At 39.1% G+C, this 26,731-nt stretch overlaps 1 protein-coding gene across 1 annotated transcript in view; it reads right to left on the bottom strand.

Annotated features, from left to right (window-relative positions):
• Positions 1-26,444, bottom strand: part of LOC103513395 (synaptic vesicle glycoprotein 2C) — a 54,264-nt gene extending 27,820 nt beyond the window's left edge. The window contains exon 1 of the mRNA XM_026826376.1: positions 26,161-26,444. The gene's annotated coding sequence lies outside the window, so the exon portion shown is untranslated. The remainder of the gene's footprint in view (positions 1-26,160) is intronic.
• Positions 26,445-26,731: the final 287 nt, after the last annotated feature.

The following is a 26,731-nucleotide window of genomic DNA, read 5'->3' as shown; positions in this document are numbered from 1 at the left end:
AAAAAAAGGAATTTAAATTGTGTTCAGCATTGTTAAATGCTTGTCATTACAAATAGTTCCCCAGTTAAAACACCTAGAATCCTAAATTCTAGTGACTTGACTTGGACTCGAACCACCAACCTTCAGATCCGAAGAACGCGTTAACCACTACACCACTGAGGTCGGTTTTTAGGTGCTATAGGTCGTACAATCTCTCCCCTCTTTACCTCTCCTTCCGTTTTAGGTGCTGCAGCTAGGTCGTATAATCTCACCAACTCTTTACCTCTCCTTCCATTTCAGGTGTAATAATTTCTCCCCCTGTTTATCCCTCCTTCCGTTTTAGGTGCTCAGTTCGTATCTTTCTCCCTTCTTTACTCTCCGCGCCTGATTTTAAGTCAGATCAGAATAATAATCGAATAGCAAAGGATAGAAGACTTGCACGTAGCGACCAATAGAAACTGCAAGTTCAAGGTCAGCCAGGATGAATCCTAGCCAATCAGGCTCGAACTTAGGACTAGGGCTTAGCAGGATAAAGATTGATTTACATTAGCCCAATAAGCTAGCGGCTGAAGCATGTTGTTTGATAGCGACTTAAGATCTGTGTATATAACTGTAATGTTCTTTGGTGACGGGGTTTCACCCCCCATTTGGCGACAAGCTACCCGCCTACTCACATTAACCTCACCCAGTCTGGGAAAAGCAAGCACTGCAAGCAGCACGCGATGCTCCCCCATCCGGATAGTAAGCACGAGCAACGTTGCTTAACTTCAGTGAACTGGTACTTTCAGCGAGCTATCACCGCTGCACGCTGGTTCAAAAGCATGTTGAATGAACCAGATCCGACAGATCACTGTTTTAGTGAAGAAATTAGTGGATGTGATCGAAGATGAGGATGAACTGATGAAGTTCCATTCAAAAATACTTGTGAGCCCGATGTGATCTTGTTTGTATTAAGTAGACAGATTTTAATATTAATATTATTATTCTTTTTTTTGTGAATAAAATAAAATTAAATAAATAGAACAAGTTCTTTTAAGTCGAAATATTCGATTTTCTCTCTCCTCATTACCCTATTTTTCAGGTGAACAAACTATAGAGCTAGTTTGTTCAGTGACTTGACTTGGACTCGAACCACCAACCTTCAGATCCGAAGAACGCGTTAACCACTACACCACTGAGGTCGGTTTTTAGGTGCTGTAGGTCGTACAATCTCTCCCCCTCTTTACCTCTCCTTCCGTTTTAGGTGTAATAATTTCTCCCCCTGTTCATCCCTCCTTCCGTTTTAGGTGCTCGGTCGTATAATCTTTCTCCCCTGTTTACCCTCCGCGCCTGATTTTAAGTCAGATCAGGATAATAATCGACTAGCAAAGGATAGAAGAGTTGCACGTAGCGACCAATAGAAATTGCAAGTTCAAGGCCAGCCAGGATGAATCCTAGCCAATCAGGCTCGAACTTAGGACTAGGGCTTAGCAGGATAAAGATTGATTTACATTAGCCCAATAAGCTAGCGGCTGAAGCATGTTGTTTGATAGCGACTTAAGATCTGTGTATATAACTGTAATGTTCTTTGGTGACGGGGTTTCACCCCAAATAGACTTCTTAGATGATTTGAGAAGTAAACATTCTGAAATTTTGTATGGAACAATAATCAGACAAATAACCTCCTCGACTTTGATAGTACATTCGTTCTCTTTTGACAAAATTTTCGATGACAAATTTGAAGAAATCAGGCTGTTTCTCGTTGATGCAGTGTTCAATTTCACCTTTCAATGCTTCAGTGGGTGTGGGTTTGTTTGTGTAAACATGTGACATTAGATACCTACCCTCAAAGAAAGAAGTCTATGGGGGTAAAATTACATGATCATTTTGATATGTTTACAATCAATCTGTAGAAGATTGGGCAAGATAATTGCATAAAAAAGTTATGATCCTTTCAAATCTTGCGTTCTCATTGGGACACCCGTAGGAATAGTGAATGATGAAAACTGATATTTTATGAATGATGATGAAAATTGAACTTGGGTTGGTTCCTACTTTGAAACTTGGATGCTTTCCCTTTTATCTTTTTGAAGGGTTTTGATCGAGGGAACTGCAACTACCAAGGTCTTATCGTCCCCAAAGCGACGAGAGAAGGAGGACAGGATAGGAGAAAGCCTTCCGATAACGGACCTTATCCGTTCAGGATAAAATCCGCCCCAGGCGGGAATCGAATCCGCGACCTAGCGCTTACATGGCAGACGCGCTACCCTCCAAGGCTGGCTAACTTAACTTTGATAGTGATAAACAACTTACACATGTTTCTTAACCTTTAGTACACATATGGTAACTTTGGTACACATGTCACAACTTTGATACACATGTCACAACTTTGATACACATGTCACAACTTTGATAGACTTGCTACACCTTTGATTTAATTATCATTATTTATTTACTAAAGTGCGTCAACATCAGATACATATTTATGTTCTAAAATACATAGTAATACCCAATACATATGTTTTATGTTCTATAAGCACTAATATCATGAACAGGTACCTATCCAATTGACGTCAATAAAATGGAACATTTCTAGTTTGTTCACCAAATATACGAGCCTGGTTCTTCATTTCGCTATAAACAACAACGAAAATATTTCTGCCTGCTGTTGTTGTACCGTTTTCATCATTATCTCTTCTACATTATCACTAATATTATCATCATCAGATATGTTTGTCCTTGAACTTGAGCTCTTCTTCTTCTTCTTCTTCTTCTTCTTCTTCTTCTTCTTCTTCTTCTTCTTCTTCTTCTTTTCCTTCTTCTCCGTCTTCTTCTTTTCTTTTCTTCCTTCTTCGTCTTGTTCTTTCTTTTCTTCTCTTTCTGTCTTGGTTATTCCTTCTGCTATTTTCTCGTTCTATTTCGTAGTCGTCTTCTTCTTCTTCTTCTATTTCTGTTTCTGCTTCTTCTTTCCTTTTATGCTTTCTGTCTTGGCTATTCCTTCTGCTATTTCTCCTTCTACATCGTTTTTTCTTCCCCCTTCTTCTTAGTCTTGTTTTTGTTGTTCTATTTATTCTCTTTTTTTCTGTCTTCTCTATTCCCTCTTATTTTTCTCCTTCGCATTCTTCTTTGTCATAGTCTTCTTCCTCTTTTTTTTCAGTTCCATTCTTCTACAATATCTGCTTCTTATTTTCGTCTATCTTCTTCATTTCTTCTTCCCTTGTGGTGTTTTTTCTTCTTCATTTTTCTGTCTCATCTGTTTCCTCTTATTCCACTTCTTTTTGTCCTGCTCCTCATTCTATTTCATTATCGTCTTCTTCGTTTCTTTCTGTCTTGTGTCTTTCTTCTACTTCTCATCTTCTTTTTCGTCTTCTTCTTCTTCTTCTTCTCCTTCTCCTCCTCCACCTCTTCTTCTAGACACCTTAAGCACCTGATTCACGTTATCCTTTGATCCTGGGGTCTCTGGCTCAGTATTATTGTCCTCATGTAGAGTGTTTTGTTTGGTTTTTAGTTTATTTGGTCTTAGTTATTTCCAAGACTAGTTTCGTTTCGTTAGAGATACGTCTCTTGACTCTCTTGTACTTGAAGATTTTTTTAATTTATTTTTGATAATATCTATTTATTTACTTTTTATTGGATAGGTACCTGTTCATGATATTAGTGCTTATAGAACATAAAACATATGTATTGGGTATTACTATGTATTTTAGAACATAAATACGTATCTGATGTTGACGCACTTTAGTAAATAAATAATGATAATTAAATCAAAGGTGTAACAAGTCTATCAAAGTTCTGACATGTGTATCAAAGTTCTGACATGTGTATCAAAGTTGTGACATGTGTACCAAAGTTACCATCATGTGTACTAAAGGTTAGGAAACATGTGTAAGTTGTTTATCACTATCAAAGTCAAGTTAGCCATCCTAGTTAGCTTGGAGGGTAGCACGTCTGCCTTGTAAGCGCTAGGTCGCGGATTCGATTCCCGCCTGGGGCTGATTTTATCCTGAACGGATAAAAGGTTCGTCATCGGCTGGCTTTCTCCTATCCTGTCTTCCTCTTCGCTTTCGGGACGATAAGACCTCAGCAGTTGCAGTTCCCTCTATCAAACCTCTTCAAAAAGATAAAAGGGAAAGCATCCAAGTTTCAAAGTAGGAACCAACCCAAGTTCAATTTTCATCATCATTCATAAAATATCAATTTTCATCATTCACTATTCCTACGGGAAAATTTCGTCAAAAGAGAACGAATATACTATCAAAGTCGAGGAGGTTATTTATCTGATTATTGTTCCATACAAAATTTCAGAATGTTTACTTCTCAAATCATCTAAGAAGTCTATTTTGTTCCACGAAGAACCATGCTTTATTAAACAATCAAATCTTGCGTTCTTATTGGGACACCCTTTACATAGATACTTACTTATGTAGGTACCAGGCTACCATCAGGTACCCACTATTAGGCATTATCTTTTTCACACAGTGCATTAAATCAAGTACCTACAGTAAAATAATAATAATACCTACTAAGCCAGATAGCAAGATACCTACCTACTTAATATACTTACCTAATACCTATTTACTTAAAAAAAAAAAAAAAAAAAAATGTAGATAGATAATTGTGATTGAATCTACCCAACTGTAGGGTCCCGGGGCCCTAGGTCAGTCTCTGAACGGCCCTGTAACTATACGTACCTAGTTCTTTCGTTGTTTGGATGTCGTTTTTGTTTGTTGTCGAGATGATCAATTTCTCTCCTCCTTCATAGGTACCTATTGCTATCAATTTTTTTACTTTCTATTACTACAGTATAGCGAGCTATACTAGTTTTCATTCTATTACTATTTTTTTTTTTTTTTTCAAAAATAATGTGTCTGAAATTCGTCAGTTTTGACACATTTTTTAGCTAGGTATTTGAACACAGGAAAATCAGAAAGTAAATTATAGCGCCGCGCCGAAGGCAATTTTTTGAAAATTTTGTTCCACTTTTCAGAAACGCAGCCTGATCTACTGTGCCGCAGGCAACTTTTTCACAAAGTATGTACCTGAAGCTTGTCAAGAATTAATTTTTTAGCTACCCACCTAATTCTTAGATCCTCTTCTACACATTTTTTCTCCAAATTGAAGCTCTGCTGAGTACTATTTTCTTCACATTTATTAAATATCTTTTTTCTTAAAAATCGAAATGAGCTCCGCGGGCCACACGAAAGGAGCTGGCGGGCCGCAGTTTGTGCACAACTGATCTATAGGTACATATTGTTTTGGTGGTAAGGCTAAATTTAGAACGCAATAATAATTTCTCTCTCTCTCTCTCTCTCTCTCTCTCTCTCTCTCCTACTCTCTCTTTCTTCTCTTCCTTTACAGAATCCTTGATATAGGAATTAGTTTGAACCAGTTTGCAGTGCAGAATCTGTAGGGGTGTCCAATTTTTTTTTTTTTTTTTTTTTTAAAAAAAAAGCTTTGGTGTCTTTGATTTTTATTTTTTTTTTATAAGTGCTGAACGCAAAAGTTTACAACTCAAGAAGAAGAGGGAGACCGAAGATGAGATGGCTGGACAATGTCTGCAATGATCTCCAAACCATGGAAGTAACCGGCTGGTGCTCCAAGGCAAAAGATAGGATGATGTGGAGGCTCATTGTGGAGGAGACCAAGGCCCACCCCGGTCTGTAGTGCCGTTTGGTAAGGTAACTATGGTGTCTTTGATATTTTGACATCACATAGGGCTGCAGGGACAAGAAAAAAATCATGGCTCGGCGGGGATTCGAACCCGTAATCTCCTGATTACAAGTGACCACTAAGGTTCCAAGGATGTTGGAACTCAGCATCTCCATGTGTCAACTAAGTCGTTTAGATTCAATTTCTCGCACGAAATCCCTTATCACTCTTATCAGTGTATTGATAAGAACATAATAAGAACGAATCAATTGAATTTCTTCTAGCATTGAAAGTTTGCTCTTCGGGCCTGTTATCATTATGATAACACACTCTGCCAGCTTTGTTAGCTTGTAGGGTAGCGCGTCTGACTTGTATGCGCTATACACAGGCGTTCTTACTGGAACTTGGCCTGGCGCACTGCCGTTCGCTCAGATTAGGTCCCGGGTTTGATTCCCGAACTCCTAAATAAATAAAGCTCGTTCTGGAAACGGCTGGCTTTCTCCTATCCTGTCCTTCTCCTGTCTTCGATTTTGAGACGATAAGACCTCCGTAGTCACAACTACCTACAGTTCCTTCTAGAAAAAATTTTGTCCCTTTTTCTTTTCAACATTTTTAGGTTTAGCATTCAGAAACAAAAAGGGGGTTATCCCTTATACTTTATGAGCCATTTTTCTGACCTACAATTTGTGGGTCATTGGGACCGAAAAGGTAGCTCGTCTTAGATTCCAAGCGGGAGAAAAAGTTGGTAATTTATGATTATGACAAATTGAGAGACGAATTTAATAAGTGAAAAAAATAGCAGAGATTTGATGTTATTGCCGACTTTTGCCGGAGGCGGTAAAAGTTTCCGAAGCTTCGAGTCAATTCCACTCGGACACATCAGGAATTCATAAATTCAGCAAATCACCTGATCTAAACCGGAGCCAAAAGTATCTTGTAGCTGATAGAGCTTGTAGTAGTAGTTTGCTTATGTTGCTATGGTTTGCTTATATCTGACACTAACTGGTCTGGACCATGCTTCGCTTTGCAGTACGGACAGACCATTACTTCTTTTCTGCTTTCACCTTGTTTAGACTGCGGGAGTAAAGGGACTTTTCAGTCTCATTCTGGCAGGATAAACAAGGTATATTCTATTCTATTCTATTCTAGTTTGCTTATGTTGCTATGGTTTGCTTATATCTGACACTAACTGGTCTGGACCATGCTTCGCTTCGCTTCGCAGTACGGACAGACCATTACTTTTCTGCTTTTGTTCTAGGTTTGTCGCAATTTGGAAGCGACTTTTACAAAGCGCCGCGCTTGTTGGGTTGAATGGTTTCAGGTATGCCGTGGTTTTCCAGCAAGATGTTAGCTATGAGGACGCCTGAGGGTTTTAGTCGGGAAGTAAGATGGATTAACGAACGACAGGGTTGAATGGTAGTGGGCGAGAAGAGACACAATACTTCCCATTTGTATTTGTGTACAAGTGTACATTGAATTATAACAAATAAAGAGTCTAAATAAATAAGTACCTAGCTCTCAACTTGAGTGGTAATGGAACGGAATCCGTAATTAAAGGCATGGGCGGACGGACCACCAAAAGGTCAATGGGGCGGAGCTCGCTGCCTCCGTCAAATAATGTCAGACCTAAAATTTTGTCGGATAATGACATGACATACGACGAATGTCATTTGACATTACTAAACACGTGTAATGACACGCTGTCAATGACTAAAATGACACTCTGTGAATGACTGAACATCCTGATAAATAATAATTGTTATGACCCTAATAAAAATAAATAAAAATCGTCTCTTATCGCAAATCTGATGAGGGACATATACCTACCACGGGCATGCTACGTAACAGACCATGTGGGTCTAATGTAGCATTTAATGATCATTGCTACGAAAAAAACGGCGCTGAAATACTTGTCTTGAAAAAAAAAAATCAATGAATTATGACTATTCTGATTCACACGAGTCAAAATTGTTCAAAGCAAAAAAAAAAAGATCCCCTCGCCGTTATTTCGTAGCAAAGAAACAACTGCTACATTAGACTCATATGATCCTCAGATCTGATGGGCGAGAAGAGACACAATACTTTTCATTTAGGTGCTGGGTCAATATACCTATTACCGGCATTCAGTCTAAAATGTCATGCATTTCAGACACAAATTTTGCTAACCAGTCATGCTCGATGCTCATTCATTTCACAAATTTTGTTAAGCATACATGCTTAATGCTCATTCAGCTATGCATGTCTAACGTGAGAAGATAAGGAGTCGAGACATAATTATGAGAAGTGTGTGAAGATTTTCAACATGACTAATCAACGTTTAACATGATGATGTGACCAAAGTCTAAAATTCTGGATCTATCCTTATGAATGTAATGTGCCAGCCACAGCCACTCACGCTTAGGCCGGCCACTCACTAGCAGGTACCTAGACCTGACAGGTACATCTAATCAGATCCGCCTCAGCTATCAGCTCAAAAATCGATTGAAGTGATGGTCTTTCTCCTGGTCTTTTGACAGATCGATAGGCCTTAGGCCAGTCAATCACGCTCAGACTGATAGATCAGGTAGACCGGTAGACCTGATAGTGAGTGGCTGGCCTTAGACCATTTCACAACATGTGTGGCAGAAAAAGTTCGACTGAATTTTTTCCCGCCACACACAATTCAACTGTCAGACAGACCGTAGCAGACGGTCTGAACGTGATTGGCTGGCCTAAGACCATAGTCTTGATCAGTCTTTTTAATGTCTTTATCTTTATCAATCATCCGATTTAGAATTTGCGCAAAATATCGCGTACACACGGAACGATCTGTCAAAAGACCAGAAAAAGATAATCACTTCAATCAACCTTTGACTCAAATGTCTCATCCCTCACCTTAGCATTCGATTTCATGATGTTTACGGAGCTGTTTTGGAATACCTGTGTTCTCATATCAGCTTGGGGCATGGTTTATCAGTTTATGTCAACAAATACTAGGAGTTACCTGTGACCAGTCGTCCAATGTCAACAGAAACTAGGAGTTACCTGACAACTGTTATCGGAACGGTGGTCGAAGACAGTTGACTTGTAATCCAAGGGTCGAACTTCGGACCCGGATTTTACTGGTGGATATATTTAGCACTACACTTCCCTTCGATATACAAAAAGCCCACTCCGAGGCTTAGGTGTAGGGGCAAACAGCCCTAAAGGATGGGTTAAGCTTGTACGAATCTAGCACTAGTTGTTTGACCCGTGATTCGCCATGGAAAATGTAAATTAACAATTTCTTTGTTGTTATTATGTCACAACTTTGGTGCTCACTGCAGCATTGTAGGATTTTTCCCAATAAGTATCTCAATAATCCTAACAACCAATGTTTACTGGAACATTTTCCAATAAATTGTCTCGGGATAAAAGACATTAAGATCTTCAGCATAATAATGGGTAGGTATCTAATCGGAATTGCATAATTGGAACATTTTCCAATAAATTGTCTCGGGATAAAAGACATTAAGATCTTCAGCATAATAATGGGTAGGTATCTAATCGGAATTGCATATGTGAAGTAGGTAGGTACCTACCGACCTACCTAGTGTACGTGGGCAGTATAGTAATTAAAGGCACCCACACATAAAACCTAATTTTCTTCATAGCACATACCTAATAGATAACCTATATAGGTTATATTAGGTGCAGTTTTCACGTTTAAAAGTAAGAAGAAATAAGAAAAATAAATGGAAAGTAAAAAAAAAGAGGATAATAATAATAATAGTGCTTAATTTATACTGCTGAAAAGTCTCTTTACTAGGACTGAAAAGTCCCTTTATTAAGGGAATCTTCCCTGTTTAAAGTCCCCCAGCCATACGGTAGGTAGTCAGTGTGGCCACTATTCCACTAAATTATAAGTAAATACACGAATTCGTTGGAGGAAAATCGTAAAACATAAAACTAATGTTGGAAATTAAAAATGGGATCCTTCCTCTTTCCCCTCTCCTCCTCTTCTGTCGAGAACCGTCCTTAATGATGTGAAAATTCACACCGGAAACCTGACTGGTACTATTACCATGGGTAGGTACCTAACGCAAAATGAGTGGGTACCAAGGTATTATGACTATATTACAAGTGACCACTAAGGTTCCAAGGATGTTGGAACTCAGCATCTCCATGTGTCAACTAAGTCGTTTAGATTCAATTTCTCGCACGGAATCCCTTATCACTCTTATCAGTGTATTGATAAGAACATAATAAGAACGAATCAATTGAATTTCTCCTAGCATTGAAAGTTTGCTCTTCGGGTCTGTTATCATTTATGATAACACACTATGCCAGCTTTGTTAGCTTGTAGGGTAGCGCGTCTGACTTGTAAGCGCTATACACAGGCGTTCTTACTGGAACTTGGCCTGGCGCACTGCCGTTCGCTCAGATTAGGTCCCGGGTTTGATTCCCGAACTTTATTCTAAATAAATAAAGCTCGTTCTGGAAACGGCTGGCTTTCTCCTATCCTGTCCTTCTCCTGTCTTCGATTTTGAGACGATAAGACCTCCGTAGTTACAACTACCTACAGTTCCTTCTAGAAAAATTTTTGTCCCTTTTTCTTTTCAACATTTTTAGGTTTAGCATTCAGAAACAAAAGGGGGTTATCCCTTATACTTTATGAGCCATTTTTCTGACCTACAATTTGTGGGTCATTGGGACCGAAAAGGCAGCTCGTCTTAGATTCCAAGCGGGAGAAAAAGTTGGTATGATTATGACAAAGTTGGTATGATTATGACGGTATGATTATGACAAATTGAGAGAAGAATTTAATAAGTGAAAAAAAAATAGCAGAGATTTGATGTTATATGAAAAATGAGGACCAACGGAATTTTTCTTTTTCTTCGACGACTTTTAGATCCCGAGATAAATCGATTAAAAAAATGCCGGTAAATCGTGAACTTTGACGTCACGGCATACGCTCCCGTAGGCGATGACGTCACATCAAATGTCTCGAGCAAAGCTCCCTTGCAGGCAACGCATTAATGTGTTTGTGCGCATACGTTTCTGCGCAGTTCTTTCTGCTCCTCCGCTAGCGCGCTTGCATACTGGCGCTACCTAGCGGACGAAAATAGCAACTGCGTTAAGTCTGACGTCACACATCTTCATTAGAACGGAAAATAAAAATTGAATTTTCGATCGCTTACAGTTATTTTTTCGGAGTTTTGACCTCAGATTTGGATTTTTCCCAACTTTTTACATAGGAATCGACCATTTATTTATAATTTTTACCCATTTGCAACTCCTCCATTGGCCTACAGTAAAGAAGCAAAAAAGCTCAAGGGGGCGGGGTTAAATACCTACATCGTTCTTTCAATATGCGGTACTCCGTTTTTCTATTGACTGTTATTTACAGAGGGAAACGGAAACTTAAGCTGTGTCCACACATAGTCGACCGGCCGTCAATCGATGTCGACTGAACCGTCCACACTGCCTCGACAACATAGATTCACCTCGTCGATCGACGGCCGGTCAACTATGTTTGGACTTAGGTACCTTAAGAGTCCTTGTCCCTACAATACTTTGTATTTTTCTTTAATAACCTAATCTGCAATAAGATAACTATTATTAACTTCCATTAAAACATGCTTTATCTCACTGAAGAACTTACTACATGTGGCGGGAAATCAAGTTTCTGAGTGTAATTACATTTATCCTTATGTAGGTACATCTAGGTATTGTATCTTCTCACTTAACCCTTTCACCCCTAAAAGGACATAGGTCCCACAGAAACATGATTTTTAAAATGGGATATAACATTAACATCCCAAATTCATAGAAAAAATGTCAGTTCTCAGTGTTTTTCAAATGTTTCTTTTGTGATCTTAGATGTCAGTAAAATTCACTTTTCTAACTTGGGTTAACCCTTTCACCCCGACTTATTTTAGGAAGAAACTTTCCATTTTTCTGATCATCAGACATTAGGTATTACCTATTTGGGCTATAAATAAGGCCTCTACAGAGTTTCATGTCCCCTTGGTGCAGTTGTTAACACGTTGGACTTTGGATCTCGAGGTTCCGCTTGTGGCCTGTGTCGTAGCATGCCCATCTCGTAGTATGCCTCTCATCAGATGGGCGAGAAGAGACACAATACTTCCCATTTGTATTTGTGTACAAGTGTACATTGAATTATAACAAATAAAGAGTCTAAATAAATAAGAATATACCTAGCTCTCAACTTGAGTGGTAATGGAACGGAATCCGTAATTAAAGGCATGGGCGGACGGACCACTAAAAGGTCAATGGGGCGGAGCTCGCTGCCTCCGTCAAATAATGTCAGACCTGAAATTTCGTCGGATAATGACATGAACATGACATATGACGAGTGTCATTTGACATTACTAAACACGTGTAATGACACGCTGTCGATGACTAAAATGACACTCTGTGAATGACTGAACATCCTGATAAATAATAATTGTTATGACCCTAATAAAAATAAATAAAAATCGTCTCTTATCGCAAATCTGATGAGGGACATATACCTACCACGGGCATGCTACGTAACAGACCATGTGGGTCTAATGTAGCATTTAATGATCATTGCTACGAAAAAAAACGGCGCTGAAATACTCATCTTGAAAAAAAAAATCTATGAATTATGATTATTCTGATTCACACGAGTCAAAATTGTTCAAAGCCGATGAAAAATGTGACTTAATCAGAATGAAAACTGCCCAAAAATGACGAATCCAAAAGTCCAAACAACCAGCCCATATATGAGGGACATATACCTACCACGGGCATGCTACGTAACAGACCATGTGGGTCTAATGTAGCATTTAATGATCATTGCTACGAAAAAAACGGCGCTGAAATACTTGTCTTGAAAAAAAAAAATCAATGAATTATGACTATTCTGATTCACACGAGTCAAAATTGTTCAAAGCCGATGAAAAATGTGACTTAATCAGACTGAAAAGTGCCCAAAAATGACGAATCCAAAAGTCCAAATAACCAGCCCATAGTTATCTAGGAAGTTGGAAGGTAGAAGTAAGTAGAGCTCCTGCCAAGCGAACTTTATCCCAAACAAATAAGGCTCGTTCTCAGAACGAGTGGCTTTCTCCTATCCTATCCTCTTCTCTACGATTTCGGGATAAAACCTGCGCGTTTAAAGTTCCCTCTACCAATGTACCAATCCTCTTTAAAAAGGGCGTTTTTTAAGGTAATTTAATGTTATTAATTTACATACCGATAACTCTTAGATCTCCAGGAAAGAACAAGTGATTTCGTCAATTATTTAATCCTTGGATGCGTGGACTGTAAAATTGTCGAGAATAGCAGGAAAAATTGTCTTTAAATTTACAAAAACACAACAAAAAGGGTTAATTCTATAAATAAATGAATATGGATTTTTTTTTGTAGGTATCAGTATAAATCAACCTATAATAATTGGCAAAAAATCCTTTCAGGATAGCACTAGAAAAGGTAGAAAAAATTAGAAAAAAAAAAATATATAGTAACGACAAAATTACTGACAATAATAGGAAAATCTGAAATTTCACACCTCGGAACTAATTTGTTTGTCTACATATTAAAAAAAAGTAAATAAATAGATATTATCAAAAATAAATAAAAAAAATCTTCAAGTAGGTACAAGAGAGTCAAGAGACGTATCTCTAACGAAACGAAACTAGTCTTGGAAATAACCAAGACCAAATAAACTAAAAACCAAACAAAACACTCTACATGAGGACAATAATACTGAGCCAGAGACCCCAGGATCAAAGGATAACGTGAATCAGGTGCTCAAGGTGTCTAGAAGAAGAGGTGGAGGAGGAGAAGAAGAAGAAGAAGAAGAAGAAGAAGAAGAAGACGAAAAAGAAGAAGAGAAGTAGAAGAAAGACACGAGACAGAAAGAAACGAAGAAGACGATAATGAAGTAGAATGAGGAGCAGGAGAAAAAGAAGTGGAAGAAGAGGAAACAGATGAGACAGAAAAATGAAGGAGAAAAAAACACCACAAGGGAAGAAGAAATGAAGAAGATAGACGAAAATAAGAAGCAGATATTGTAGAAGAATAGAACTGAAAAAAAGAGGAAGAAGACTATGACAAAGAAGAATGCGAAGGAGAAAAATAAGAGGGAATAGAGAAGACAGAAAAAAGAGAATAAATAGAACAACAAAAACAAGACTAAGAAGAAGGGGGAAGAAAAAACGATGTAGAAGGAGAAATAGCAGAAGGAATAGCCAAGACAGAAAGAATAAAAGGAAAGAAGAAGCAGAAACAGAAATAGAAGAAGAAGACGACGACGAAATAGAACGAGAAATAGCAGGAGGAATAACCAAGACAGAAAGAGAAGAAAAGAAAGAACAAGACTAAGAAGGAAGAAAAGAACACACATAAAACCTAATTTTCTTCATAGCACATACCTAATAGATAACCTATATAGGTTATATTAGGTGCAGTTTTCACGTTTAAAAGTTAGAAGAAATAAGAAAAATAAATGGAAAGTAAAAAAAAAAGAGGATAATAATAATAATAGTGCTTATTTATACTGCTGAAAAGTCTCTTTACTAGGACTGAAAAGTCCCTTTACTCCAGCAGTAGGCTACTACTATTATTGTGGTCGAATTCTCAAATTCTGTTGAGGATAAAATTCCATACCTCGGCTGGGATTGAACCCACGCCCTCCGTAATGATGAAAACGGTACAACAACAGCAGGCAGAAATATTTTCGTTGTTGTTTATAGCGAAATGAAGAACCAGGCTCGTATATTTGGTGGACAAACTAGCTCTATAGTTTGTTCACCTGAAAAATTGGGTAATGAGGGGAGAGAGAGAGAGAGAGTGAAATTTCATTTATAAATTTTAACTTTTGACACTCCCAAAATCTTTAGAGTGAATCCAAAAATTCGATTTTCTCCAAAGAAAGGGACTTGAAATTCTTGAAAAATATTGGTAAAAAGAACACATCCACTAATTTCTCAACTTCATATAAGTTCATATTCTTCATAGCAATGATCTGTCGGATCTGGTCCATTCAACATGCTTTAAAGCCAGCGGTGATAGCTCGTTGAATACACCACTTCCCCATAGTTCACTGATGTTAAGCAACGTTGCTCGTAGTTAGTGACCGAATGGGTGACCATCGGGGGAATCGCGTGCTCGTTGCTTTTCCCAGGCTGAGTGAGGTTAATTTGAGTAGGCGGGTAGCTTGTCGCCAAATGGAGGGTGAAACCCCGTCACCAAAGAACATTACAGTTATACACAGATGTTAAGTCGCTATCAAACAACATGCTTCAGCCGCTAGCTTATCGGGCTAATGTAAATCAATCTTTATCCTGCTAAGCCCTAGTCCTAAGTTCGAGCCTGATTGGCTAGGATTCATCCTGGCTGACCTTGAACTTGCAGAAGCCCTAGTCCTAAGTTCGAGCCTGATTGGCTAGGATTCATCCTGGCTGGCCTTGAACTTGCAATGTGATGTTCACACCAGATTTTTTTTACATAAAGCTAAATACCTTCAAAATCAAGCCCCCCCAAAAATTTAGGCAAGAACCGCCTATGTTTATAAGTGCTGAACGCAAAAGTTTACAACCCAAGAAGAAGAGGGAGACCGAAGATGAGATGGCTGGACAATGTCTGTAATGATCTCCAAACCATGAAAGTAACCGGCTGGTGCTCCAAGGCAAAAGATAGGATGATGTGGAGGCTCATTGTGGAGGAGACCAAGGCCCACCCCGGGCTGTAGTGCCGTTTGGTAAGGTAACTATGGTGTCTTTGATATTTTGACATGATGACATCACATAGGGCTGCAGGGACAAGAGAACTTGCAGTTTCTATTGGTCGCTACGTGCAAGTCTTCTATCCTTTGCTATTCGATTATTATTCTGATCTGACTTAAAATCAGGCGCGGAGAGTAAAGAAGGGAGAAAGATACGAACTGAGCACCTAAAACGGAAGGAGGGATAAACAGGGGGAGAAATTATTACACCTGAAATGGAAGGAGAGGTAAAGAGTTGGTGAGATTATACGACCTAGCTGCAGCACCTAAAACGGAAGGAGAGGTAAAGAGGGGAGAGATTGTACGACCTATAGCACCTAAAAACCGACCTCAGTGGTGTAGTGGTTAACGCGTTCTTCGGATCTGAAGGTTGGTGGTTCGAGTCCAAGTCAAGTCACTAGAATTTAGGATTCTAGGTGTTTTAACTGGGGAACTATTTGTAATGACAAGCATTTAACAATGCTGAACACAATTTAAATTCCTTTTTTTAAGCACCGAAAATGGAAGGATTGGTAAAAGGGATCGACCTAAAACCGGCTTTTAACTGGTTAGAAGAAGGGTAGGTCTTTGGTCCCGACATTAGTTGATGTGACAGTTCACGGTTATTAATAAAATTATTATTAATCAAAAACAAGAAAAAGCATTAGGCTCTAGATCGCGGGTTGGATTTCCGTCCGAACATTATCCCAAAGATTCGTTCTCGGAACGGCTGCGTTTTCCCTATCCTGTCCTCCCTCTGCCTTCGATTTTGGGACGATAAGACCTCGGGAAGCATTTAACAATGCTGAACACAATTTAAATTCCTTTTTTTTAAGCACCGAAAATGGAAGGATTGGTAAAAGGGATCGACCTAAAACCGGCTTTTAACTGCTTAGGAGAAGGGTTGGTCTTTGGTCCCGACATTAGTTGATGTGACAGTTCACGGTTATTAAAAAAATTATTATTAATCAAAAACAAGAAAAAGCATTAAGCTCTAGATCGCGGGTTGGATTTCCGTCCGAACATTATCCCAAAGATTCGTTCTCGGAACGGCTGCATTTTCCCTATCCTGTCCTCCCTCTGCCTTCGATTTTGGAACGATAAGACCTCGGGTGTTAGACGGTCTCCTCTTTTGCTTTTCAGCCAAATGAAGATGTGTTTGCCTCAGATGACACAAGGATAACTATATTAGCTATGCAGGCGTGTGACTGTAATGGCCCCATGAACCAATAGATGCAGAATCACTGAGACAGATGATAATCATGATGATATGACACACTATTCTAGCCATGTGTAGTCAGACTTGCCAAAAGAAGACAAACAAGAAGGAGGAGGAGATGAAGAGGGGGAAGACGAAGAAGAAGAAAAGGAGGAGGAGGAGGGAGAGGGAGAGGTAGGCATTGATGAACAGGGGTGGTAAACCTAACATAAATTCTAGAGAGGAGAAGAAGAAGAAGAAGAGAATAATGACTTGCCTCAGATGACACAAGGATAACTATATTAGCTATGCAGGCGTGTGACTGTAATGGCCCCATGAACCAATAGATGCAGAATCACTGATACAGATGATAATCGTGATGATATGACACACTACTCTAGCCATGTGTAGTCAGACTTGCCAAAAGAAGACAAACAAGAAGGAGGAGGAGATGAAGAGGAGGAAGACGAAGAAGAAGAAGAAGAAGAGGAGGAGGGAGAGGTAGGCATTGATGAACAGGGGTGGTAAACCTAACATAAATTCTAGAGAGGAGAAGAAGAAGGGAATAATGACCGTGTAAAATTTGCATAAAGAAAATTTATCACATATTGTCCACCAGTCATAACAACAATAGTTATAACTTATAAGGAGGAAGAAGAAGACGACGAAATCACACTTCATAGGTATAGGTTATGGTCGTTAATCGATTCTCACAGTTGCGTTGAATGAAGAAGTGTAAAATTTGCATAAAGAAAATTTATCACATATTGTCCACCAGTCATAACAACAATAGTTATAACTTATAAGGAGGAAGAAGAAGATGACGAAATCACACTTCATAGGTACATATAGGGTTATGGTCGTTAATCGATTCTCACAGTTGCGTTGAATGAAGAAGAAAAAAATGCGTCAATAATGCGTTAGTTATACATACTTACCTATCTATAGGAGGCAATTTGCTGACCATAAGAGATCGCGTGTATCTTTTGTTAATCACAATTCATCACAAACGCAATTTCACAGGAGTGGTAACTGTCAGAGATTGCAGCAGCTGTCAGATGAAGATCTATTTCCATAAAGTCTAAAGCTAGAGCTTTGGTAGCATGATAGATAGTATAAATAGATACCTTAGGTATATCTATTAATAAAGAATCATGCTCCCACGAGGTAAGTATGTCCGCACTTCAACTTTACGTGCGTCAAAGACTTGCGTCAATGGCATAAGAGAAGAATTTTTCTTCTTCTTCTTTTTCACCTCCTTCTTTCTTCTTTTTTCAGAGGTTTAATCCGTTTCCATAAAGTCTAAAGCTAGAGCTTTGGTAGCATGATAGATAGTATAAATAGATACCTTAGGTATATCTATTAATAAAGAATCATGCGCCCACGAGGTAAGCATGTCCGCACTTGAACTTTACGTGCGTCAAAGACTTGCGTCAATGGCATAAGAGAAGAATTTTTCTTCTTCTTCTTCTTCTTCTTCTCCTTCTTTTTCCTCTTCTTCTTCCCATTCTTTTTCTTCTTCTTCACCTCCTTCCTTCTTCTTCTTTTTAGAGGTTTAATCCGTTTAATAGAGGGAACTTTAACTGCCAATTTCTTGACCCCGCCGGGAATCGAACCCGGGTCTCCCGCGTGCAAGGCGAGTGCAGTGACCACTACGCCATGGGAGCTGACTCATGGAAAATAACAAGTTTGGGAATCGAACGTGGAACTCTGGAATGCTACCCTGTGGCTGAGGTTTGGTAGTTTTTCTGACATTTGTGAACCACTAACCACTTTAGGTTTAGGGGCGTCTATCCTCATTTTTTTTCAATCCATCATCGGTAGTTTCCCCTAAAAACAATTCGACCAGACACTAGACATACTCGTATAATGTAGATAAGTATATAGACCTCGTAGAACAGAATAGATTCTAGACTGCTTTGAGATTATGCTATTTTCTTATCTCATAAAATAATATACATAGGTACCTACCTACATACATACTAAATTTCTTTGTCTTGTGAACAACTTAAGGCACAGAGAGGAAAATAATGTGCATCAACATAGATTTTTTTTTTTAAAGTATATTTTTCATCAGTTTTAAGTATATTTTTCATCAACATAGATATTTTTCAGAGACGTGTTTATCAGTTCCACTTACTACATTTTCTATAGGGTTGGGCAAGGTGGGGGGGGGGCGTGAAAAAATGAGAATATGCCCAAAGGGGGCACCATGCAAAAAAGTTTGAGAACCACTGGACTAGACATACTCGTATAATGTAAAATGTAGATAAGTATATAGACCTCATACTCATAGAAGAATAGATTCTAGACTGCTTTGAGATTATGCTATTTTCTTATCTCATAAAATAATATACATAGGTACCTACATGCATACCAAATTTCTTTGTCTTGTGAACAACTTAGGGCACAGAGAGGAAAATAATGTGCATCAACATAGATATTTTTTTTTTAAGTATATTTTTCATCAGTTTTAAGTATATTTTTCATCAACATAGATTCATTTTTCAGAGACGTAAGGATGTTTGTCAGTTCCACTTACCACATTTTCTATGAATTTAAGTTGCATTTTATCTCGTCTATCCTATGGGATTTTCTTATCCTGAAGGGATAATGTTCATTCTCGGTACGGTTGGCTTTCTCCTCCTGTCTTCCTTCTCTCTTCGACCTCGGGAAGATAAGACCTTGGCAGTTACAGTTCCCTCTATCACACCTCTTGGAAAAAAGTAGGTATTATAGGTCCGTCGTGGAGCGACCCTGTAAGAGGAAGCTCAATCTAATAAATTAAATATGTCAATCCTTTACCGCCGAATCATGATAGAGGAGAGGAGGGGAATGGAGAGGAAGGGGGGAAGCCCTAGTGATCTTCGTCACTACAAACATCATAGATTAACCCTTTCTTGTCACTGATGGGTCAGGAGAGACAGTTTGATTCTTTGGTTGAATTTCGACTGAAGAGGAAGGGAAGCACAGCCTCTCGTCCTCTTTCAGCTTTCAAATTAAAACTTTAATTTTTTTAAAGATGTTTGATAGAGGGAACTGTTACTTCTAAGGTCTTATCGTCCCGAATTCAAAGAGAGAAGGAATACAGGATAGGATAAACCCGCCCTGGGCGGTAATCGAACCCAGCGCTTACAAAGTAGACGCGCTACCTTCCAAAGATAACTACCTACCTGAGAGCAAAAAGCTCTATGCTCTTTTCTCTCTGCTCTTCATTTTGTTTTTGTTACTTCTAAGGTCTTATCGTCCCGAATTCAAAGAGAGAAGGAATACAGGATAGGATAAACCCGCCCTGGGCGGTAATCGAACCCAGTGCTTACAAAGTAGACACGCTACCCTCCAAAGATAACTACCTGAGAGCAAGAAGCTCTACGCTCTTTTCTCTCTGCTCTTCATTTTGTTTCAAGCCTAAAGGAGGCAAAATAATGGCTCCCATTACAGGCTGTGTCATCGAGATTACGAAAGGGTTAATGTCGACTTAATCAGAAATTGGACGTCCATCATAGGAGCGACAACATCACACTATACGAATCATTTTCTATGAATTTAAGTTGCATTTTATCTCTTCTATCCTATGGGATTTTCTTATCCTGAAGGGATAATGTTCATTCTCGGTACGGCTGGCTTTCTCCTATCCTGTATTCCTTCTCTCTTCGATTTCGGGACGATAAGACCTTGGCAGTTACAGTTCCCTCTGTCAAACCTCTTGGAAAAAAGTAGGTATTATAGGTCCATCGTGGAGCGACCCTGTAAGAGGAAGCTCAATCTAATAAATTAAATATGTCAATCCTTTACCGCCGAATCATGATAGAGGAGAGGAGGGGAATGGAGAGGAAAGGGGGGAAGCCCTAGTGATCTTCGTCACTACAAGCATCATAGATTAACCCTTTCTTGTCACTGATGGGTCAAGAGAGACAGTTTGATTCTTTGGTTGAATTTCGACCTCTATTCTATTCAAAACTTACTTGGCTTGATCATCCAGAACACACAGGAGACCATTGGGTTTCCCCTCGACCAGCTGCAGACACAGCGTATTGTCCGAGAATTCAATATGGCGCCAACGAATTCCCTCCTTATTCTATTCTATTCTATTCTATTCAAAACTTACTTGGCTTGATCATCCAGAACACACAGGAGACCATTGGGTTTCCCCTCGACCAGCTGCAGACACAGCGTATTGTCCGAGAATTCAATATGGCGCCAACGAATTCCCTCCTTATTCTATTCTATTCTATTCTATTCAAAACTTACTTGGCTTGATCATCCAGAACACACAGGAGACCATTGGGTTTCCCCTCGACCAGCTGCAGACACAGCGTATTGTCCGAGAATTCAATATGGCGCCAACGAATTCCCTCCTTATTCTATTCTATTCTATTCTATTCAAAACTTACTTGGCTTGATCATCCAGAACACACAGGAGACCATTGGGTTTCCCCTCGACCAGCTGCAGACACAGCGTATTGTCCGAGAATTCAATATGGCGCCAACGAATTCCCTCCTTATTCTATTCTATTCTATTCTATTCAAAACTTACTTGGCTTGATCATCCAGAACACACAGGAGACCATTGGGTTTCCCCTCGACCAGCTGCAGACACAGCGTATTGTCCGAGAATTCAATATGGCGCCAACGAATTCCCTCCTTATTCTATTCTATTCTATTCTATTCAAAACTTACTTGGCTTGATCATCCAGAACACACAGGAGACCATTGGGTTTCCCCTCGACCAGCTGCAGACACAGCGTATTGTCCGAGAATTCAATATGGCGCCAACGAATACCCTCCTTGTTGTATTCTTCCTGTTCGTATTGAAACACGTGCTGGTTGAAGTAGTACTGCAGGTGTTCGTTGGCGTAGTTGATGCACAGCTGCTCGAAACTACCAACGAAAAATTAAATGAAAGAAAAATTTTAGTTTGGAAAAAAATAAGCGGAAAGTAATTTAAGTAAAAAAATAATTGGAGTAAAAAGTACCGTAAAAAGTTAGAGAGCAACTAACTGCCAAAGAAAATTTGCGAAACAAAATTTGGTTGGACTGTGACAGCGAAAAATTTAGTAAAGAAAAAGAGTTTTGTTTTTTTGTTTTTTTTTTTTTTTTTTTTTTTTTTTTTTTTTTTTTTTTTTTTTAAGAGGTTTGACAGAGGGAACTGTAACTCTAGGGTCTTATCGTCCCGAAATCGGAGAGAGAAGGAAGACAGGATAGGAGAAAGCCAGCCGTTCCGAGAACGAACATTATCCCATCAGGATAAAATCCGCCCCGGGCGGGAATCGAACCCGCGGCCTAGCGCTTACGAGGCAGACGCACTACCAACTAAGCTAACTAGGCTGGCACAGGGGACGTTAAACCTCTTGCAAGCAAGAGTAGCTGCTTGTAAGGGAAATTTTAGCCAAGTTAGTCTGAAGGCGAAATTGGTAGGTAGGTACTTCATCATAAATCATAGCTAGGTAGAGATACACAAAAGAATATAAATGTACATGATAAATATTTTATGTATTTTTCCGGTCAGATACTCAGAAAAAGGGAAATCCCCCGAATCCAATTCAACTAAACAAGTTACCAACTTACCAAGTAGGTATACTGTCTACAAAGTAAATCATAACACTAGTACCATCAAAATAATGGGCTGTACCTAGTACCTACCTATTTATCTCTTTTCATATCCCTTACTAAAATTGTACCTACAGACAGACAAGCTAGGTGTAGACTCGATGACCTTGTGTGTAGGTAAATAGTGATGAGGCTGAAAATAATAATAATAAATTTAGTTTCACCAGTGCTTTTTAAGTGCTCTATGAATTTACTGACTGCTTAGTGCCTAATCTGCCTATTAGTAGTCCTGTAGTAAGGTAAAGCTAATAGGTAGGTAGTCAGTCTTCTTCTTCTTCTTCTTTTTCCTCCTCCTCCTCCTCCTACTCCTCCCCCTCCTCCTTCTCGTCTTTTCCCGTGCTCAGAGGGACTGGCCTCTCAATCAGCCCTAGGGTGATTGCTTTTGGGCTGACATTTGGTTTTAGCTACAAAATTTTGCCCTTCGCACTCAACCTTTGCTAGCAAAGGGTTAAGGGAATCTTCCCTGTTTAAAGTCCCCCAGCCATACGGTAGGTAGTCAGTGTGGCCACTATTCCACTAAATTATAAGTAAATACACGAATTCGTTGGAGGAAAATCGTAAAACATAAAACTAATGTTGGAAATTAAAAATGGGATCCTTCCTCTTTCCCCTCTCCTCCTCTTCTGTCGAGAACCGTCCTTAATGATGTGAAAATTCACACCGGAAACCTGACTGGTACTATTACCTAACGCAAAATGAGTGGGTACCAAGGTACTATGACTATGGGCCGAATGAACAGTCGTTCCTAAATGATTTAGGTTCCCTTTTTCCTTAAGATTTCCTATTTCCTTAAGGTATCCATTTTCCTAATTTGCTTATTTTCTTCTGCTTTAATACTAATGGTACGACTGTGCATTCGGCCCCAAGTACCTACTCGTACCTACATACATATGTACATAGGTATTATAGGTACTTTGAGTAGGTACCTACCATGAGGCTGCAACTTATACAGACACAAGATGATACGAAAGCCAAGAGTGCCACTTTTTTGTGAAATTCCCTGACTATTCCATCGGTCTCCATGAAATTCCCTGACTTTTCCCGGTTTTCCAGTCTGGTTAGACACCCTGCCTTTATAGCCAGTCGTGTTAGCTTGGAGGGTAGCGCGTCTGCCTTGCAAATGCTATTATAGATCGCGGTTTCGATTCCTGCCCGCGGCGAATCTACTCCTGAACATATGAGGTTCGTTCTCGGATCGGCTGGTTTTCTTCTATCTTGTCTTTTTTCTCCCGATTCCGGGACGATAAAATCTCCATTGTTACAAATTCCTTTTTCAAAACTCTTCTCTCTTCGATTTCGCAACGATAAGTTACTGTTACTGAACTCTCTATAAAAAAACGCAAGTGTTACTGAACTCTCTATAAAAAAAAAAGATCTAACTTGCCTGAGGAGTCCACAGAAAAGAGTAGTTCTTTTGAGTTATGTACAACTCACTCACTCACTCTTCACAAAATATCCACTCCCTCAATCAAAATCAAATCATGAATCTTTGTGGTAAAGCAGAGAGCTTTTCCACAACTTTTGTGGGTATCACAGCCTCCTTTACTATAATTGATTTTCATCATCATTTTACACTGGTAATGTTATACTGTCCTCACGAGGCTGAGTGCACCCCAAACTCCAAGCACAGAGTTGAAAAACTTCGACCATGCCGAGAATCGAACCCGGCCAACCCGGGACCTCCGGAGTGCAAGGCTAGTGTGATACCCACTCGACCACGAAGGATACTCCGGGGCGAATTTTATCCTAAACCGATAAGGTTCGTTCTCGGAACGGAACGGCTGTCTTTATTCTATTCTGTCTTTTTTCTCTCATCGTTTTCGGGAAAGACCTCTGTCTGTAGTTATTGTTACAGTTTCTTCTACCAAACATAAAAAAAAAGAGACTGTAACATATGAAAACTATAGACTCCCTATACTAATAGCTCCAAAAAAAAAAAAAAAAAAAAAAAAAAAAAAAAAAAATGGGAACTCATCACCATTTAGAAATCCATTTGTAAAAAAACATGGGTTTCTAAATTGCAAAGTCAGAAAGAAGTTATTTTCCACTTTAGGTGAGTCAGTTTTGAAAACAATGGCTCCGTTAATTGTTTCGTTAGGTGAGTTTACATTTAATGGTAGATACCAGGTACCCACGCAGGCAATTAGTAATTAAGGGGGAAATCCAGTGGACTAAGTATTTTTGGAGGAGGAAAAGTGAACGAAAATTCTCATTTCTCGTGATTGCATTTAGTATTATAATACCTCTACAAATAGAGGTATTAGGTAAGTAGGTAAGTAAGTACTTACAATATTACATATACCTACATACACTGAGAAAAAAACTAGGGTGCCGGTAGCCGATTAGATGACTGGGTTCCCGCACTCTAATATTGAACTCTATATCGGGAAGCTCGACACTATAATATAGCATCCCAACAGCCTAAATCAGGGGAAGTAACCCAATAATAGAGTTCTTCCACCCTAAACTTGTGGCACTCTCTGTCACCTTTTTTCTCTCTCGGTGTAGGTATAACTCGAGACCTAGATCTTTCAGACGGTCTGACGGACCTGGGTCTCGAGCTTTTTTCCGTCACACACGGACCCTTAGATCTGTGAGACCGCGTTCGTGAGAAGGTCTGAGCGGGAGTGGCCGGCCTAATATTTCATTCATTACCTACTTTACATACTTTCATAGTCACCTAGTATGAGTCCGCCGCTTGATAAAATGATAAGTTCGACTGATAAAATCAAGTGTAAACAAGAAATAAGGGGGGGTATAAGAACAATCGTGTTTATTTATACAGTGAATAAGACTAAAGAGTCCTTTTACCCCGGTGTATGGGCCATACACTGTATGGTTGATAAAAAAGAGGCGAACTTGGTCTCTGAGAATAATTGAATAGGTACCTACCTACTTAAAAGGTATCATGAATCATGAAGCATGAGCTTATTTCGTTGAGGTTTTTACGTTGAAGAGCTAGAAAACATCAATTTGAAGAGGATCTACGGAATTATTCTTCTCTCCTGTTTGTGGTCTCCACTACATACATAAAAAGTCCACTCTGAGGCTAAAGTGTAGACCGTACAGGCAAACAGCCCCAAAAGATGGGTAAAGCTTGTACGAAAATCCACGTCTCCTCTGGAAGTTTGTCATCTCCACCAATATGGAACATTTTAATTTGATTACATTGACCACTTCTCTATTTTTTTTTTTTTTTTTTTTTTTTAAGAGGTTTGACAGAGGGAACTGTAACTCTAGGGTCTTATCGTCCCGAAATCGGAGAGAGAAGGAAGACAGGATAGGAGAAAGCCAGCCGTTCCGAGAACGAACATTATCCCATCAGGATAAAATCCGCCCCGGGCGGGAATCGAACCCACGGCCTAACGCTTACAAGGCAGACGCACTACCAACTAAGCTAACTAGGCTGGCAATATATGGTTTTTGTACAACCTCCTGTATTATCTCGGGGTAAGGTAAACCGATTTGAAAAATACCGACAAATGCCCGTAAACTCTCGATATATAGGTAACGTCCATTACTTGGAATTTTCCATATTTGATGTCACAACAGGCAGCAGGGGTAAGCCTCCTATTCAGCAGAAATGAACTCGAAAATATTTTTAAGTTTTGATATGTGACGTCACGACAATTAGAACTTTTTCAAGTATTGCAAATTCAAATTGATGTTTTTCTTTTTCTTCTTCTTTTTCGTCGCCTTTTACCGTGTACAGACGGGGTCTGCGTATTTTCCATATTTGATGTCACAACAGGCAGCAGGGGTAAGCCTCCTATTCAGCAGAAATGAACTCGAAAATATTTTTAAGTTTTGATACCTATGTGACGTCCGGACAAACTTTTTCAAGTATTCCAAATTCAAATTGATGTTCTTCTTCTTCTTCTTCTTCTTCTTCTTCTTCTTCTTCTTCTTCTTCGTCGCCTTTTACCGTGTACCAGACGGGGTCGGCGTTTTTTGTCAGCCTCTCAATCAGCCATAGGGGTGATTACTTTGGGCAATGGAAGAAAGAAATAATTAAATTCATTCCACTTACCCATTTATTTTCCAAGAAGATTGTCAGATTTTGTGAGTCGCTAACGTTGACAATGGGTGTTCTTCAAAAGGAAGGCTAAATCTGGCAATGAATACAAAATTGCTCGAAATACCCCCGTCAAGAAGGGTAAAAAATTGCAGTTGGTAGAAAAGTCAATTTCTTGATGTTTTTATAGGAACAAACAAAACACGAACAAAAATAATACAATGGTAACCAATAATAAACTCCTTTATTTAAATAATTAAATGTCTAAAAAAGAATAATAATACCGGGATGGAGAATTAGGGGACGTAAAAAAAAGTCGAATTAGGGGTGATTACTTTGGGCAATGGAAGAAAGAAATAATTAAATTCATTCCACTTACCCATTTATTTTCCAAGAAGATTGTCAGATTTGTGAGTCGCTAACGTTGACAATGGGTGTTCTTCAAAAGGAAAGCTAAATCTGGCAATGAACACAAAATTGGCTCGAAATACCCCCGTCAAGAAGGGTAAAAAATTGAAGTTAGTAGAAAAGTCAATTCTTTGATTTTTTTATAGGAACAAACAAAACACGAACAAAAAATAACAAT

The sequence above is a fragment of the Diaphorina citri genome, unplaced genomic scaffold, assembly GCF_000475195.1.
Source record: "Diaphorina citri unplaced genomic scaffold, Diaci psyllid genome assembly version 1.1 scaffold40, whole genome shotgun sequence".
In the NCBI taxonomy this organism is placed as follows: domain Eukaryota; kingdom Metazoa; phylum Arthropoda; class Insecta; order Hemiptera; family Psyllidae; genus Diaphorina; species Diaphorina citri.
The sequence above is the reverse complement of the archived record's forward strand: the minus strand, read 5'-3'. Positions and strand labels throughout refer to the sequence as shown.